The sequence below is a fragment of the Lepidochelys kempii genome, chromosome 12 (assembly GCF_965140265.1).
Source record: "Lepidochelys kempii isolate rLepKem1 chromosome 12, rLepKem1.hap2, whole genome shotgun sequence".
Lineage (NCBI taxonomy): Eukaryota > Metazoa > Chordata > Testudines > Cheloniidae > Lepidochelys > Lepidochelys kempii.
The window spans coordinates 29,898,367-29,916,496 of NC_133267.1; positions in this window are offsets into that span (position 1 = coordinate 29,898,367).

An 18,130-nucleotide genomic window follows, 5' to 3' on the forward strand; every position below is an offset into this window, starting at 1 on the left:
TCCCAGGCTGCTATAGTAAAATGATTCTCTAAATCCAAGTCACACTTCTCTCTCACGGGTTTAAAGGAATAAGGTTTGTTTTCTAAAAACTTGTGGTGGAAAGAGGAAATGATTGCCCTGAAACTGAAAATGGTAATAGTTTGATGGTGTCAGGTGTTACTTCTAATCTGACAAATCTCTGGAAACAGTTGGAAAAGGGCTTTGAAGATGGTTTCATAAGAATAAGGTACTTAAGTGATCCAAGATTTTTTTTTTGTACTTACAAGATAAAATCGAAACGAAGTCCCTCAGCACATCGTTACGTTAATGTAATTACAGAGAAATAGGCATTTGCAGAAAGAGTGTCAGATGTATTAGAAATCACAGTGAGAGTGTGAGAACAGGAGAGGTTAACATTTTCTTGTTAGTCTACATTAAAACTTGACAGAATTGGAAGAAAGTGACACTATTTAGTACATGAAACAGCATTATGCAGTGAAGCCAGTAATAGATAATACACAAAGGCCAGTATAAACATGGGGCAGAACACATACAATCCCTCCAGGACTTTTTTATCTAAGCAAATGTTTAACTGTTAAGTCATGTATAACGAATAAAAATCTGGGCCCTATTGTTTCCACTGCTTGTGTAAAATGAATTTTTTGGTAGCCTAGCTGTTCAAGCCAATTGACATTTATTGCCTTTCAAGATGTTTGTGTGGATGAGCTAGAGTGAGTGACGGTTTTGGACAAGAACATGGTGAATTGCTGTTTGACACAACTTCAAAGCAGAGCGTCCAATTTAAGGGGCCCTCAAATCTTTTTTCAGGCCCCAATTCAGAATGAGCTTACATATGTGCTTAACTTTATGCATATGCTTAACGTCCATTGACTTCTGTGGGTCTTAAGCAGAGCTGAGCTGTCCTGAGTGGGGATGTTTTCCTGAATCTGGCCTTAGATTTTAGCTGTCTCTATCACATCATTCAGTTTAAAGTGTGAGCTAAATATATACATCTATGTAAACAAAACAAAACAAAAAAACTTCTTCCAAGTGAATTAAGAGACCAAGGGAGACCTTTTCATTTGGTTTTAGAGTAGCAGCCATGTTAAAAAAGAAAAGGAGGACTTATGGCACCTTAGAGACTAACAAATTTATTTGAGCATAAGCTTTCATGAGCTACAGCTCACTTCATCGGATGCATTCAGTGGAAAATACAGTGGGGAGATTTATATACACAGAGAACATGAAACAGTGGCTGTTACCATACACACTGTAATGAGAGTGATCAGGTAAGGTGAGCTATTACCAGCAGGAGAGCAGGGGTGAGGGGGTGGGGGGACCTTTTGTAGTGATAATCAAGGTGGGCCATTTCCAGCAGTTGACAAGAACATCTGAGGAACAGTGGGGAGTGGGAGAGGGGGATAAACATGGGGAAATAGTTTTATTTTGTGTAATGACCCATCCACTCCCAGTTTCTATTCAAGCCTAAGTTAATTGTATCCAGTTTGAAAATGAATTCCAATTCAGCAATCTCTTGTTGGAGTCTGTTTTTGAAGTTTTTTTGTTGAAGTATTGCAACTTTTAGGTCTGTAATCGAGTGACCAAAGAGATTGAAGTGTTCTCTGACTGGTTTTTGAATGTTATAATTCTTGACATCTGATTTGTGTCCATTTATTCTTTTAGGTAGAGACTGTCCAGTTTGACCAACTGGTACATGGCAGAGGGGCATTGCTGGCACATGATGGCATATATCACATTGGTGGATGTGCAGGTGAACGAGCCTCTGATAGTGTGGCTGATGTGATTAGGCCCTATGATGGTGTCCCCTGAATAGATATGTGGACACAGTTGGCAACGGGCTTTGTTACAAGCATAGGTTCCTGGCTTAGTGGTTCTGTTGTGTGGTGTGTGGTAGCTGGTGAGTATTTGCTTCAGGTTGGGGGGCTGTCTGTAAGCAAGGACTGGCCTGTCTCCCAAGATCTGTGAGAGTGATGGGTCATCCTTCAGGATAGGTTGTAGATCCTTGATGATGCGTTGGAGAGGTTTTAGTTGGGGGCTGACGGTGATGGCTAGTGGCGTTCTGTTATTTTCTTTATTGGGCATGTTCTGTAGTAGGTGACTTCTGGGTACTCTTCTGGCTCTGTCAATCTGTTTCTTCACTTCAGCAGGTGGGTATTGTAGTTGTAAGAATGCTTGATAGAGCTCTTGTAGATGTTTGTCTCTGTCTGAGGGGTTGGAGCAAATGCGGTTGTATCGTAGAGTTTGGCTGTAGACAATGGATCGTGTGGTTTGGTCTGGATGAAAGCTGGAAGCATGTAGGTAGGAATAGCTGTCAGTAGGTTTCCGGTATAGGGTGGTGTTTATGTGACCATCGCTTATTAGCACCGTAGTGTCCAGGAAGTGGATCTCTTATGTGGACTGGTCCAGGCTGAGGTTGATGGTGGGATGGAAATTGTTGAAATCATGGTGGAATTCCTCAAGGGCTTCTTCTCCATGGGTCCAGATGATGAAGATGTCATCAATGTAGCGCAAGTAGAGTAGGGGCATTAGGATGAGAGCTGAGGAAGCGTTGTTCTAAATCAGCTATAAAAATGTTGGCATACTGTGGGGCCATGCGGGTACCTATAGCAGTTCTGCTGATTTGAAGGTATACATTGTCCCCAAATGTGAAATAGTTATGGGTGAGGACAAAGTCACAAAGTTCAGCCACCAGGTTTGCCGTGACATTATCGGAGAGTAAGGAGAGTGATCAGGTAAGATGAGCTATTATCAGCAGGAGAGCAGGTGGGGGGGGACCTTTTGTAGTGATAATCAAGGTGGGCCATTTCCAGCAGTTGACAAGAACGTCTGAGAAACCGGGGGTGGGGGAAGGGGGGAATAAACATGGGGAAATAGTTTTACTTTGTGTAATGACCCATCCACTCCCAGTCTCTATTCAAGCCTAAGTTAATTGTATCCAGTTTGCAAATTAATTCCAGTTCAGCAGTCTCTCTGTTTTTGAAGTTTTTTTGTTGAAGAATTGCTACTTTTAGATCTGTAATCGAGTGACCAAAGAGATTGAAGTGTTCTCCGACTGATTTTTGAATGTTATAATTGTTGATGTCTGATTTGTGTCCATTTAGTCTTTTACACAGAGACTGTCCAGTTTAGCCAATGTACATTTGGGACACCAGTGCTGATTGTTGGGGGGAGAGGTAGCTAATGATCTGGTCATGAACAGCAATCATTGTTGGGAATGGGTCACATCCATCCTGATTGAATTGGCCTCATTAGCACTACAAAAAGTAATTTTCCCTCTGTTGATATTCACCCCTTCTTGACAACTGTTGGGAATGGGCCACATCCACCCTGATTGAATTGGCCTCATTAGCACTGACCTCCCACTTGGTAAGGCATCTCCTATCTTTTCATGTGCTGTATATTTATACCTCCTTACTGTATTTTTCACTCCATGCATCTGATGAAGTGGGTTATAGCCCACGAAAGCTTATGTCCAATACATTTGTTAGTCTCTAAGGTGCCACAAGGACTCCTCGTTGTTTTTGCTGATACAGACTGACAGGGCTACCCCTCTGAAACCTGAGTTATTTTAATTAACATATTAAATGCTTAGATGTTATGGTGACAGATATAGTATAAAACATTCCCTCCAATTTGTTAGGAGATTTGAGCTGGAAAATAGTATTGTGAGGAGCCACTAGTTGAACTGAATCCAAAGCAAAGGACAGCCATTTTTCTTAGATCCTATTGTTGATATATCGGCAGCTGCTGAGTGCATAACAAAAGCTCTGCTGTACTATTGCATATTAGAGCCAAACACTAAGGGGGACAATGTGCTGGTGCTCAGTTGCAGTGAATCAGTAACTGGCCATCAGCCAACACAAAACATCTAAGAAATGAATATTTTCAACAAGGTTGTGACCAATTATGACATCTACCTGTTTGTACTGTCTGTAATTTTATTTGTATTGTATTGCTGGACCTTTTTAGACTTCTTTTATATATACACCTTATTTTGAAATTGTTGTACAGTTCCCTAGATACCTTAGCAAGGATCTCCGCTATTACAAGCACTACTTATTATGCTGATGTTAGTCATGACTCCATAGTTAAGGCCGAGTTGCATTTTGCACTTACTGCAGGGATTCAACCTCTTTGTTTTATATGAAAAATGCAGGGCAGAGTTAAGGTTGTTTGAGTGCCTTCATTGTGCATTTTTTAGATTTATATGTTGAGATTTCTTTTACATGTAACCTTAAGTCTGAATTTCCTGGGTTTGCAAGGCTTGGTTTGGGGATAATTACATTATCCATGTCGTGGTTATTACCATTACATTACTGCCACACGCTCTCAATCTTAACTCTATCTGTATGTAATTTTTGTTTTTATGAGACTAATAAGAGATTCATAAACTAAAAGTAAAAATTGTCCCAGATATATCAGGATGAAAAATGTTACCTTACATTAAATTAAATAGACATTTTATTGTGAGCTGCTTTTATTAAACACCTTTTTCTTTCCAGAGTTCGTAATTCTGGGACAAGTTTGTAATTTCTTTGGCAATTATTTTTGTACATGCAGAGACTATACTGAAGAAGCAGAGTGAAAACTTTTTACCATTCAGATTCTCTGGTCATTCAGGATTAGTACTCCAAATGCTGATATCTTGTATCTCAGCAAGACTGACATTTCGTTATTGTCAACATTATAATCCTCCATTCTACTGACCAGGAAGCAATCTCTATTGACAAATGAGACCTTTGGGCTCCAACTGTGATTTCTGACTGTTGTGAGGTCAGTCACTTTCTGTTTAAATTCAACCAGTGACCACACCTGATAGACAGGAAAATCATCTGGTTCTAACCAGGGTCTCTTATTTAACTATAGGCTTTCAGTATCTTCAATAGAGCTGTTGGTCAAAAAATTGAAATCAATGTATTACAAGTCATTTATTCAATGACTGATGAGGGGGAAATATCAGCTTAATTATTCATTGAATATTATTGACGCATCAGCTGAGTTGGTCAAATAAAGAAAATATTTGATGTAAAATAATTTGATGTAAAATGCCAATGTTCATCAGATAAATGATTCATAATAAATCTTCTTCAGTTATTTTCTTCATAACTTGAACATTTCTTGTACTGCTATCAGATACTGCTGACCCTGAATGGGCTTCCTAATTCATAGCAGGAAAGATGTCGTAAGTAGTTTCAGTTCCTAGGAAGTATGCAGCAGAGAATCATTTTTCATTACACTTGGATATTCTCAAATAGCCAAAATTTAGTAGGCGCCATTACTAAATTCCCTGTAAGCTGTGCAGCTGCCTATTTACCGCCATACAGGCGCTCAGGGAACCTGCCCAGGCAGGGACTAGCCTGGGGTGGAGCGCTCCTCCTCCTCCAACCGAGCCCAGTCCCCAACGTGCCGCAGCAGGAGCGCCCCTCCCCTGGCCCCAACTCTGCTGTGGCCCAGACCTGCCTGGCTGGGGCAGCGCAGTCTGGCCCAAACCCAGCCGCAGCCAGGGAGGACCCAGACATGGCCAGGATGGTGTGGCCCGCCCCTCCCCCAGCCCGAACCCAGCCCTGGCCTAGACCCGCTGGGGCCAGGGAAGAGGTGCCTATCCTGCAGCCCCAGCCCCAGAGCTACTGCAGCAGGGAGTGGTGCCTCTGTCCCCCAGCCCAGGTGCTGCTGCAGGGAGAGAGAGCTGGGGGAGTCCTCTCTCCCTGCCATAGCCCTGGAGCACTTTCCTGCACCCCAAGCCCCTCATCCCCAGCCCCACCCAAGCTCCCACCCCCAGACAGAGCCCTCACCCCCTGCACCCAACCCTCTGCCCCAGCCCTGAGCCCCTCATCCCCAGCCCCACCCCAGAGCCCACACCCCCAGACAGAGCCCTCACCCCCTGCACCCAACCCTCTGCCCCAGCCCTGAGCCCCTCATCCCCAGCCCCACCCCAGAGCCCACACCCCCAGCCGGAGCCCTCACCCCCTGCACCCAACCCTCTGCCCCAGCCCTGAGCCCCTCATCCCCAGCCCCACCCCAGAGCCCACACCCCCAGCCGGAGCCCTCACCTGCCCTGCACCCAACCCTCTGCCCAAGCCCTGAGCCCCTCATTCCTGGCCCCACCCCAGAGCCCGCACCCCCAGCCGGAGCCCTCACCTGCCCTGCACCCAACCCTCTGCCCAAGCCCTGAGCCCCTCATTCCTGGCCCCACCCCAGAGCCCGCACCCCCAGCCGGAGCCCTCACCTGCCCTGCACCCAACCCTCTGCCCAAGCCCTGAGCCCCTCATTCCTGGCCCCACCCCAGAGCCCGCACCCCCAGCCGGAGCCCTCACCTGCCCTGCACCCAACCCTCTGCCCCAGCCCTGAGCCCCTCATCCCCAGCCCCACCCCAGAGCCCGCACCCCCAGCCGGAGCCCTCACCTGCCCTGCACCCAACCCTCTGCCCCAGCCCTGAGCCCCTCATCCCCAGCCCCACCCCAGAGCCCGCACCCCCAGCCGGAGCCCTCACCTGCCCTGCACCCAACCCTCTGCCCAAGCCCTGAGCCCCTCATCCCCAGCCCCACCCCAGAGCCCACACCCCCAGACAGAGCCCTCACCCCCTGCACCCAACCCTCTGCCCAAGCCCTGAGCCCCTCATTCCTGGCCCCACCCCAGAGCCCGCACCCCCAGCCGGAGCCCTCACCTGCCCTGCACCCAACCCTCTGCCCAAGCCCTGAGCCCCTCATTCCTGGCCCCACCCCAGAGCCCGCACCCCCAGCCGGAGCCCTCACCTGCCCTGCACCCAACCCTCTGCCCCAGCCCTGAGCCCCTCATCCCCAGCCCCACCCCAGAGCCCGCACCCCCAGCCGGAGCCCTCACCTGCCCTGCACCCAACCCTCTGCCCCAGCCCTGAGCCCCTCATCCCCAGCCCCACCCCAGAGCCCGCACCCCCAGCCGGAGCCCTCACCTGCCCTGCACCCAACCCTCTGCCCAAGCCCTGAGCCCCTCATCCCCAGCCCCACCCCAGAGCCCACACCCCCAGACAGAGCCCTCACCCCCTGCACCCAACCCTCTGCCCAAGCCCTGAGCCCCTCATTCCTGGCCCCACCCCAGAGCCCGCACCCCCAGCCGGAGCCCTCACCTGCCCTGCACCCAACCCTCTGCCCAAGCCCTGAGCCCCTCATTCCTGGCCCCACCCCAGAGCCCGCACCCCCAGCCGGAGCCCTCACCTGCCCTGCACCCAACCCTCTGCCCAAGCCCTGAGCCCCTCATTCCTGGCCCCACCCCAGAGCCTGCACCCCCAGCCGGAGCCCTCACCTGCCCTGCACCCAACCCTCTGCCCCAGCCCTGAGCCCCTCATTCCTGGCCCCACCCCAGAGCCCACACCCCCAGCCGGAGCCCTCACCCCCTGCACCCAACCCTCTGCCCCAGCCCTGAGCCCCTCATCCCCAGCCCCACCCCAGAGCCCACACCCCCAGCCGGAGCCCTCACCTGCCCTGCACCCAACCCTCTGCCCAAGCCCTGAGCCCCTCATTCCTGGCCCCACCCCAGAGCCCGCACCCCCAGCCGGAGCCCTCACACCCCTGGACCCCAACTGTCTGCCCAAGCCCTGAGCCCCTCATCCCCAGCCCCACCCCAGAGCCCACACCCCCAGCCGGAGCCCTCACCTGCCCTGCACCCAACCCTCTGCCCAAGCCCTGAGCCCCTCATCCCCAGCCCCACCCCAGAGCCCGCACCCCCAGCCGGAGCCCTCACACCCCTGGACCCCAACTGTCTGCCCAAGCCCTGAGCCCCTCATTCCTGGCCCCACCCCAGAGCCCGCACCCCCAGCCGGAGCCCTCACACCCCTGGACCCCAACTGTCTGCCCTAGCCCTGGGCCCCACCCCCACCACATGAATTTTGTTACGTGCACCAATATGAAAGTGATGGGTCCATGGTGGTGCACACATCACCTCCATATTGGTGCACATAACAAAATTAATTCCACACATGGGTGGGAAAAATTAGAGGGAACACTAATAGCACAGCTCCACTGATTCCAACTGAGCCGATTAACTCCAGCTGAACATCTGATATATATCTGGGACAGGTGTATCAACCTTTTTTTCATATACACATTTATATACCAGCCAAGCAGACAAGGGTTCATAAATATAAATGTCAATTTCATGGACTCAAACCTTGTTGTTTTATTTTGGTTTTGGTTTTTTCCCAATGTCTCTTAGATTTTTCTTTTCTCTTCCGGTCAGAATATGTGATAGACTGAGATCATTTTAAGTAGTCTTTTGAAATGCTATTTAGAAAGAGATAATAATATCTTTGCATAATATTGGGTGAAACGAAGATTCCAGTGCATAGGTGAGCTGCTGCTGTGCTTAATAGAAATCAGACACAATCATAGGAAGAGATTATATTTTCCATTGTAACAATGTTGCCGTCTTGCTACATTTTGCTATATCAAGGGCACTCTACTATTCCACTTGTTGCACAGTGGATTATGTATCTTCTCCATGAATCAGTCTTCTTTCACTTATGGCGTCATTCACTGTTTGATTACCCATTTTGAGTAACCAAAGTATTTCTACACAGTGTGAGATAAAACCATCCACTGGTCCTAGAGACTTTAAAATCAAAAGCATCTTGGGACTTCCTCACAATGTGTGCCCTACGCTGCACCATGGGACACTTAAAGCCCATGAGATAGTTCTGAGTTAAATGCCCATGAGATGGTTCTGGACTGGAAGAAACAGGGTATCAGGTTACCTTGGGTTACCATACATCCGTATTTTCACAGACATGTCTGGCTTTTCGGTTCTTAAATCGCCGCCTGGGAGGAATTTTTAAATATCTAAAAAGAGTCCGGGATTTTGCCATTATTATTTTTCCCCAAAGAAGAGTTGATCATTCAAGAAAGAGAAAAGGAGTACTTGTGGCATCTTAGAGACTAACAAATTTATTTGAGCATAAGCTTTCATGAGCTACAGCTCACTTCATCGGAGCTGTAGCTCACAAAAGCTTATGCTCAAATAAATTTGTTAGTCTCTAAATTGCCACAAGTCCTCCTTTTCTTTTTGCGGATACAGACTAACATGGCTGCTACTCTGAAACTTGTCAAGAAAGAGAGTGAATGTTGATCACTCGAGAGAATGCCCACTTTTTCCTCCCTACCTCCTCCCGCCTCCCTCCCAGCGCTTGCACTTTGAAAGAACTGTTTTGTGCAGCTGGGAGGGAGGCGGGAGGAGGGGAAACGCGGCGCACTCAGGGGAGGAGGCAGGGCAGGGGTGGGGATTTTGGGAAGGGGTCCAATGGGGCAGGGAGGAGGCAGAGTTAGGGCAGGGACTTTGGGGAAGGGGTTGGAATGGGGGCAGGGAAAGGGCGGGGAAGGGGAGGAGTTGGGGCAAGGGTGGGGGGGTGGTTGGAGCAAATACCCTCTCCCCCCGCCCCCATGGAGTGTCCTCTTTTTTGAATGTTCAGATATGGTAACCCTAAGGTTACCCTCATGGAAGAATGTTACTGGACTAAAACTGAAAAAAAGCTGCTGATCCACCTACACTTTTAAATGTTTCTCCAACTTCACACACTGAGATCTTGTGGTTTGCCCATCAGCAGTTTGTATGGAATTTCTGAGTGCCCGGCAAACTCCTTCTCTCCCTCTAAAGAGAGGGTGGGAGGAGAATTGGAGGAAGAGAGACATGTAGTGACTTGTCCAAGGTCACACAGCTGGGGCACAGCCAGTAAAAGCACCAAGGTCTGCTGACTTTCAGTGCCCTAGTCCCTTGACCGGTCTGTCTCGCCTCATTACTATTACATTTATTCTACACAACTCCATACATGACCAAGCTGCCTATTAAAAAAATCTATAGTTATTTAATTGGAACTTTTGTGACATACCAGTTCCAACAATTATCTACAGCATGTGTAAATACTTTCAGCCCTCAGCGAAAGAGAATGGGCCCATCCTCAAATGATTGCATCTGGCAGAGTCAGTACTTGCTGTAGTTCACACACGAATAGCATCAGTTTGCATGTAAATAGAGGCCTACATGCTTTTGTGGAGCTAAAAGCTGTATTTCAACATTTCACAGTAGAATTAGGCAGTGGGCACATCACTACATGATGGTTCAACCTTGTAGTGACGTGCCAGCTAAAATCATTCTAAATACTCTTCTCTGTGTTTCCCGTTAGGATTATTTATTGAACTAGTGTGTAGGATTCTTCCGAGATCCTCTATTGAAATGCTGCCAGCTCACTGCTACGATTCTGACATTGATGTTGTCAGCTGAGATTAAGCACTGGTATAATGAATGCTGACAGTCATGTTTCTTAGGTATGGTCCTGTACCTCCTTTCAGCTAGGAACCAAAATAGAAAGCCCAGATATGTACAGAAGGATTTCAGTAGTAGGAATGTTTACCTATTTACTTGCACTTCCTTACATTTCTGTTTCTTTCCACTTCAGTTAGAGTCTTAACAGTTATCATTTTCATATCAGAAGTTATGACCACATATCTGGATAAGTTTCAAACTAGCAAGGCCTATGGTACTGTGTTTGTCAGACAATACTTTAAAAATTAGAGGAGAAACTCCAATGGAAAATTATGAATCCAAGCTGGCTATTCAGAATAAAAATAGACTTTCCAAGGTGTTCTCCCAAGACATGCCTTAAGAAAATGGATAATATTCCACCTCTCCTCCACAAACAGTAGTTCTACAATTCCTTGCTTTATCTCTTGACCCTTTCTGAATTACAAAGCTGTATCCACTGCTTTGACGTCAACTGTCCTCCAAACTTAGTAAGCCAGAAATGATCCTGCTCAGTTCTTCCCCATCTACATACTCTCGGGACTTAATGCTTTGTCTACTTTAAGTTCATCTAACCTTCTTAGATCTAATTATGTTAAAATCTATATTACATAGCCCCTTGTCTGTCGCTGAATACATTAGACCAATATAAACATACTCATGTGATGCCATAAGGAGGTGTTATTTTTATATGCAGTAAAATCCCTTCCATCTGAAACTCCCTCTGAGTAAAACAAAAACAAAAAACGAGGAGTCCTTGTGGCACCCTAGAGACCAACACATTTATTTGGGCACAATGCTGTCCCCATTGTTATTCTCTCACTAACTCTCCCAGACATCTTAATAGGTTTAAAAGGCCGACATTGTGATTGGGTCCTCCTCTTGGGTGTAGGAAGATGGCTGAGGTGCAAGGACGCTTTATCCCTCAGAAAGGATAATTATAGTCTCTGTATGTTCTACCCCCAAGGGGCATACCATCCTAAAGAGACTAGAAAGGAACAAGAAGAAGACATGGGTAAATTTGTACCCCTCCCCGCCTTGACCAACAAAAAAGAGGCTCAGAAGCATGGGTGGGATCAGGCTGTATCATCCCAATGAATGGTGTAATTTACCCTTATGCACTGGGAAGTTCAGGGAAAGAGCGCACTGAGGCACAATTCCTTCCTGAGCCCCATCTATGAGGGTGGTGTTTCTACATCAGGGCTGTACCTTTAAGGCCTGAACTACCTGTATGGAAATTGACTGATTTCAGCAGGATCAGAACCTACAAACAAACCCAATCTAATCTCTAATATTTATCCAACATGTGCATAGGCTGATACATGGGCTGCCTATTAGTATATGAAAACTTTTAAACAGTTTCCTTTTAAGGAAAAGAAATAGATATGGGTCATCATTTTTGCTATACTTTCCAATGCACCATTAGCAACCTTGCAAATGGATGAATACAGTGGATGAATACAAAAAGACAGCCTTCCAACTGCACGGTAAGGAGGTATGATGGCTGTCACGGTTCCTCCCCCACTCTGAACTCTAGGGTACAGATGTGGGGACCTGCATGAAAAACCTCCTAAGCTTATCTTTACCAGCTTAGGTCAAAACTTCCCCAAGGTACAAAATTTTACATCCGTTATCCTTGGACTGGCCGCTACCACCACCAAACTAATACTGGTTACTGGGGAAGAGCTGTTTGGACGCGTCCTTCCCCCCAAAATACTTCCCAAAACCTTGCACCCCACTTCCTGGACAAGGTTTGGTAAAAAGCCTCACCAATTTGCCTAGGTGACTACAGACCCAGACCCTTGGATCTTAAGAACAATGAACAATCCTCCCAACACTTGCACCCCCCCTTTCCTGGGAAATGTTGGATAAAAAGCCTCACCAATTTGCATAGGTGACCACAGACCCAAACCCTTGGATCTGAGAACAATGAAAAAGCATTCAGTGTTTTACAAGAAGACTTTTAATAAAAAATAGAAGTAAATAGAAATAAAGAAATCCCCCCTGTAAAATCAGGATGGTAGATATCTTACAGGGTAATTAGATTCAAAAACATAGAGAACCCTCTAGGCAAAACCTTAAGTTACAAAAAAGATACACAGACAGAAATAGTTATTCTATTCAGCACAATTCTTTTCTCAGCCATTTAAAGAAATCATAATCTAACACATACCTAGCTAGATTACTTACTAAAAGTTCTAAGACTCCATTCCTGTTCTGTCCCTGGCCAAGACGACTACAGACAGACACAGACCCTTTGTTTCTCTCCCTCCTCCCAGCTTTTGAAAGTATCTTGTCTCCTCATTGGTCATTTTGGTCAGGTGCCAGCGAGGTTACCTTTAGCTTCTTAACCCTTTACAGGTGAGAGGAGCTTTCCCCTGGCCAGGAGGGATTTCAAAGGGGTTTACCCTTCCCTTTATATTTATGACAATGGCCAACTGGAAAAGATTATTTTATCCATACATAGTTGTGTGATTTGCAGAGGGGTGTCAGTTAAGGAGACGTAAAAAAGGCAGACATCAAGATTGCTGTGATGGAAAATTAGAGCTAAAGAACAATCAGGTTCTTGCTTCAATTTGACATTGAGGTGCCAGGTTGTTAAATTTTAGCCATTTCCGTACTTCAGTGAAAGCAACAGATCCAATTTATCAGAGTTCCTTTTCAGCCTCTCTCCCTCTTTTTGTATGAATGGCAAAGAGACTGTCAGTTTGTTCTCTGGAAAAATGTGATATCTTTGTTTTGTTTTGTTTGTCAAATCCATTCTATTTTTTTAATCATTTTCTGACCATACCTGTCAAGATTTTAGAAACCTAAATCTTTTCATGTTTGACAGGTTTTGTTTTGGTAAAGATTTATCAAAATCAATTCAGAGCTAAGGAAAAAAAGGGGCTGATATTTCTGTAGTGGAAGTAATCCCGGCACTCACATATATGGACAGAGCTAATGTTCTCTATGAATAGAGCTCCTGCTTCCTGATGCTGATTCTAAGGCAAGATTCCTGGGCTCAGCCAAAGGTTGGTTCAGCCCCACATGTAAGTTAGAGCAGCCTCTGTGCTCACCTAAGTTTCACTCGTTGAAGATGTGCTTATGATAGGGAAATCCTCAAGCAGCCCAGTTACTCTGGTTTCTGGCAGCCCTGTGCCACTGAAAGCAGAGAGAAGAGGATCTGCACCAGATCAGCTTCAAGTTGCAATATTACCATAATCTTAAAGAGACATCATTATGTTTCCTTTAAATCTAATTAATGTGATATATGTTTCCTATCTGTTTACAGTAGCAACCAGCCAAAAGGAAAGAAAGCAACAATTTGGGATACTTGTTTGCCTATCATTTCAGGTTGGAGTTTTCAAAAGGACTTAACATTGTTAGGCAACGTTGGCTTTTTTAATGGATGCTGGACACCTAACTCCCTTAGGATCCTCTGAAAATCCCATCCTTAAGAGCTAGAAAAATTGCATATGAAGAGATGATAAATCCAAATCCATCTTCAAACCTTTATTAGCAGAAATACATTCAAGATTAACTAGAGAAAAGCTAAGAATCCCCTTCAAACTTTGCCTATTTTTAGAAATGATTTTTTGCTCTTTGAGAAGGTCCCAAAATTTGAGAGTTACAATTTTTCTTCATTATTCTTATCATATTTGTGCACTGCTCCATTTCTGGGTTCCAGCTGAAGTTACTTCCCACATCAGTTTACATTCTGGTAGCTACATCTTGAGAAGGAAAGAGGAATAAACGTATACTTGTTTTAGAAGGAAAGTTTAGAATTTGCAGAGCGCTGCATGTAGCAGCAAAAGCAGAATGATGAGTTTGAACAAATGAATGCTCTTCCAGCTTTTCCTTTACCTGCATTTGAGTTTTAGTGACTAATTCTTGAGATAATTACATATTTTCTATATTTATTCAAAACAGCATGGAAGGAGAGAGAGAAAGGGCTCAGGGATTGGTGATGGATATACTGCTAATACCACACACAGAGAGAGATAGGCAGCATATTTCAATATTTATGAAGTTCCATTTTTGTACATATATAGAAATCTAGAGTCAGCTTTCAGTAAATCTAAGCAGGTTTTGGTAAAAAAAAAAAAAAATCCCTAAATGGAAGAGTGATGGATATTTAGTTTAAAAGACCTGTATGACAATTTCTTCAACCTGAAAGAGTTTTACTATCACCAGATCTATTACCAGTAGATTCAGCAGAGCCCTCCTAGCACTGGGTTTTGCTTTCAGTGGGTCGCTAAAGATAAAGCAGAATAGGTTGGCTGATCTGGGAACAGCACTACAAAGGATTCCCCAGATTTACAGCCCCCCATTTCACTAACTCTTCCTGTGTTCTTATTCTTACAAACTGAGACAGAGTTCCAGTTTAAATCAACTAGCTACTAGCAACATATGACTTGCATATACTTCACAGCTTTCTAAACCTCCCACCCCATAAACTACTCCCCAGAAGACATACATTATTTATGTTGGGGGCTTCCCTGATAAATGACACCTGGAATAACATTCACCTGTAGCCAGACAGGGGCCCACCCCTTTATGTCCTCAGGCAAAGCTTGTTGGAACTTCCACTATATGTGCAACTTTTTTCCTTCTTTCACATCCTCGATTGGTTCAGCTCTTGGGCTGAGGCCCTGTTGAGTCATATATAACTGCCTGTCCTTAATTGTGGCTCCCACCTGCTCTGAAACTTGCTTAATTGCCAGCACTCTTCTTATTTGGAGTCTTTTCTGTAGGCAACTGTAGCCACATCCACAGCCCTGCTCTCCAAATGTGTACAGAAATATAGCTAATTCCATCAAATCCCTTCCTCTCCTTTGGACATAAAATACACATGTGTATGGGCACTACAGAGAGGGGTGCTACACAAGACGTTGCTATCAATAGGCAGCTGACTCTTAGCCTGCCATCCTCCCCATTACATTAGTGCTTAATACCATTGCCACTGAAATACAGTATAGTGACCACTTTGAGAGTGGCCAAATGCTAGACCTGCAAACGCGTGTTCCATTACTGCCAATTTCTTTAAGAATAAAAAAAGGTGGGGACAACCCTTATCTTAGAGAGATGCTATCAAGCTTTCATATTAACAGAATTCCTGAAAATACAGATGCAGTTATTGACAGGCCTCTAGTACCTATCTGGAAGGCAAGCTGCAGGGCCTCACTTTGTTTTCTTTAAACATATCACAATAGTGCAGAGCCAGGCTATTTTCACAAAGAAAATGAGTTGTATCTTTATAGCAAGTGCTGCTAAAGAGGATTATAAATAGGCTTTAGACTACAGACTGTAGCTTTTGCTTTACAGTTGAAAAAAGAACATCAATCACCTGGCTGAGACTAAATCCTAACATCTCACCTTCCTAACAGATTTTAAAGGTCACAGATGTATAGAAATGTTCAGCTTAATCTTAAATGCATTGACTAGTCTGGCAAAAGCATTTTAAGGTTGTTTGTTGTTTGGGGCAAGGGGGAGGCTGTTGTTTTTTTTTGCCAGCTATTTAAAATGTGAAATAAGAGTCACTTATACCTAAGAAAAGGCAGAGATTATCAGAGATCTGGGCCTGATTCTCAGAATGGGCCACAGCAGCTCTGCTCTGCTTTTCAATCAATCAATCAATCTGCTTCGTAATGTTTGCAGATTATTCTGGCCCACTGCTACCCGCCCCCACCAGCCATGTTATCAGCAATCAGCTACATGCTGGGGACAGAGAACAACCACAAATGAGCACTAGCCTAAAAATAGCCATTTTCAAATTAAAATCTTGAATTGAGAAGGAGAATGGGCTGCAGCTGGGGCATCTTTTATTCATTTATGCCAGAAGTGGCAAAAAAAAAAAGTGAGGGGCGGGGGGAATCTCTCCTAAAAATCTCCTCCCCATTCTGAATAGGTGGGGATTCTTTTTATGAAAATGTTTTTATCTGCACTGATGTAATTTAAACACAAACTGTAATGCAAGGTGATTTGTAATATCTATCAGCAAAATATTCTAGGACCATCCTCTATTCTCAGAAAGACACAACAATGACTAAAAGCAGATGAGGTATTTTAAATAGTAGATATCATTATTCAGGGACCTCCATCACTGCACACAGGATAAATCTAAAAGATTTCCATATTCCCGCCACACTTGCCATTCTCCCTCTCTATCTTTCACTCTCTGATTATTTTTAATTCCATCCACTTACCAAAGAACCCCACCTCTGCCACTTGATCTATCTCCTTATCTATCTCCTCCTCACCCCCAAGTAACTTGCTCCTGTTGTCCCCTGTTGTCCCCTGTTGCACTTTGACACCTCTGAAGACAATGTTTCTTCCATTGAGTGAGGGCAGAACTCTGGCAGTGCCAACTTCATGTAGGTAAGATCATGGGGAATAACCTTGGTCACAACAGCGTAACTTTATTTTCATACTGTGGCTGGATTGAGTTGTTACGCAGTGTAATGTGTAAGGAGATGACTTAAAGCAGTGGTCCTCAACCTTTTCTTTTCCATTTGTGGATCCCTTTGTATATTTAGAATGGAGGTGCAGGACCCCCAGCTCTTGTCTGTATAGATAGTTGACTTCTGTTCAGTCAGTTTTCAGTCTGTCTTTTGTGGACCCTCTTAGACATAGTCTGCGGAGGACCCCCAGGAGTCCAGCTTTTTAAAGGTGTTTAGGCATGCGGTCCTCAGCATTGCAATGCCTGATTTTGGAGCTTAAATCTCATTTTCCAAAAGGGATTTGGGAATTTAGACTATGCAATTTAGGCTCCTAAATCAGTTAGACATAGCAATGCCTAAATAACTTTAAAAATCTGTGCCTTAATGCCTAGATGCATAAGATCTGCAGAATTGAATGGAGGTTGGATGTCTTTCAGAGCTGTAGTTCAACTCAAATTATTGGCTTGAACAGGGTTCACTTACACCGTAGAGAACTATAATTCTCTCTACTGCAGGATTTACTGGGGGGAAGTCTCTGGCATGTGTTATGCAGGAGGTCAGACTAGATGATCATAGTTGTCCCTTTTTGCTTTAAAATCTATGAATCCAGCAGTGCTGACTCAGCCCTCCATTCCTTTAAATCAGTCTGAGTTGCTGCAGTTCATTTAGTATGCGAATTGTTCAAATAAGACCTTAAAAATCTTTAAAGACCATACTCCCCATGGACTTTAAAGATCTCATGGCACTTACTTAAGGGCATGGAATTGGCCTGGTGTTCCAGTCCAAAATTTCCCCCTTTCCACCATGCTACACTTTAAAGATGTTCAAAAATGATAGGGACATGTAATTGGGGATAATTGCTTATAGTGTAAATGAGAAGACATAGGCCCAAATCCTCAAAGTTATTTAGATGCCTAGATCCCATTGAAATGAAGGAGAGTTAGACACCTATATAGGTTCCTAAATACTTCTCAGGATCTGGGTCATAGACCACAAGTCTAGATTCTGTTAAAAGCCAAGTTGCACAGTGTGAAAATGACAAGAATACAGGCTCTTGATAGAATTGATTTTGCTATGGATTTGTGACAAATAGGGCAGGAAGGGCTCAGTAAAGAATACTGATCTTCACCACAAAATGTGGTTTATGCATTGGCTATGTGAGGGGAGCAGGTGAGCACAACAATTTCAACACACTGCTCCCACAGCCACAAGACCAGTAGTCGCAAACCATTAAGACTGAATAGGTCAAACTGCCAAACAATGAACAGAATGCTGTGAAACTCAAAAGCTTGTCCCTTCCACCCACAGAAGCTGGTCCAATATAAGGTATTACCTCACCCACCTTGTCTCTCTAAGATCCTGAATAGCATGAGGCAAACAATCACGGCGTAAATTAATCTAGGGTAGCCTAATCTGCAATAGCATGACCACATTACTGTGCATTC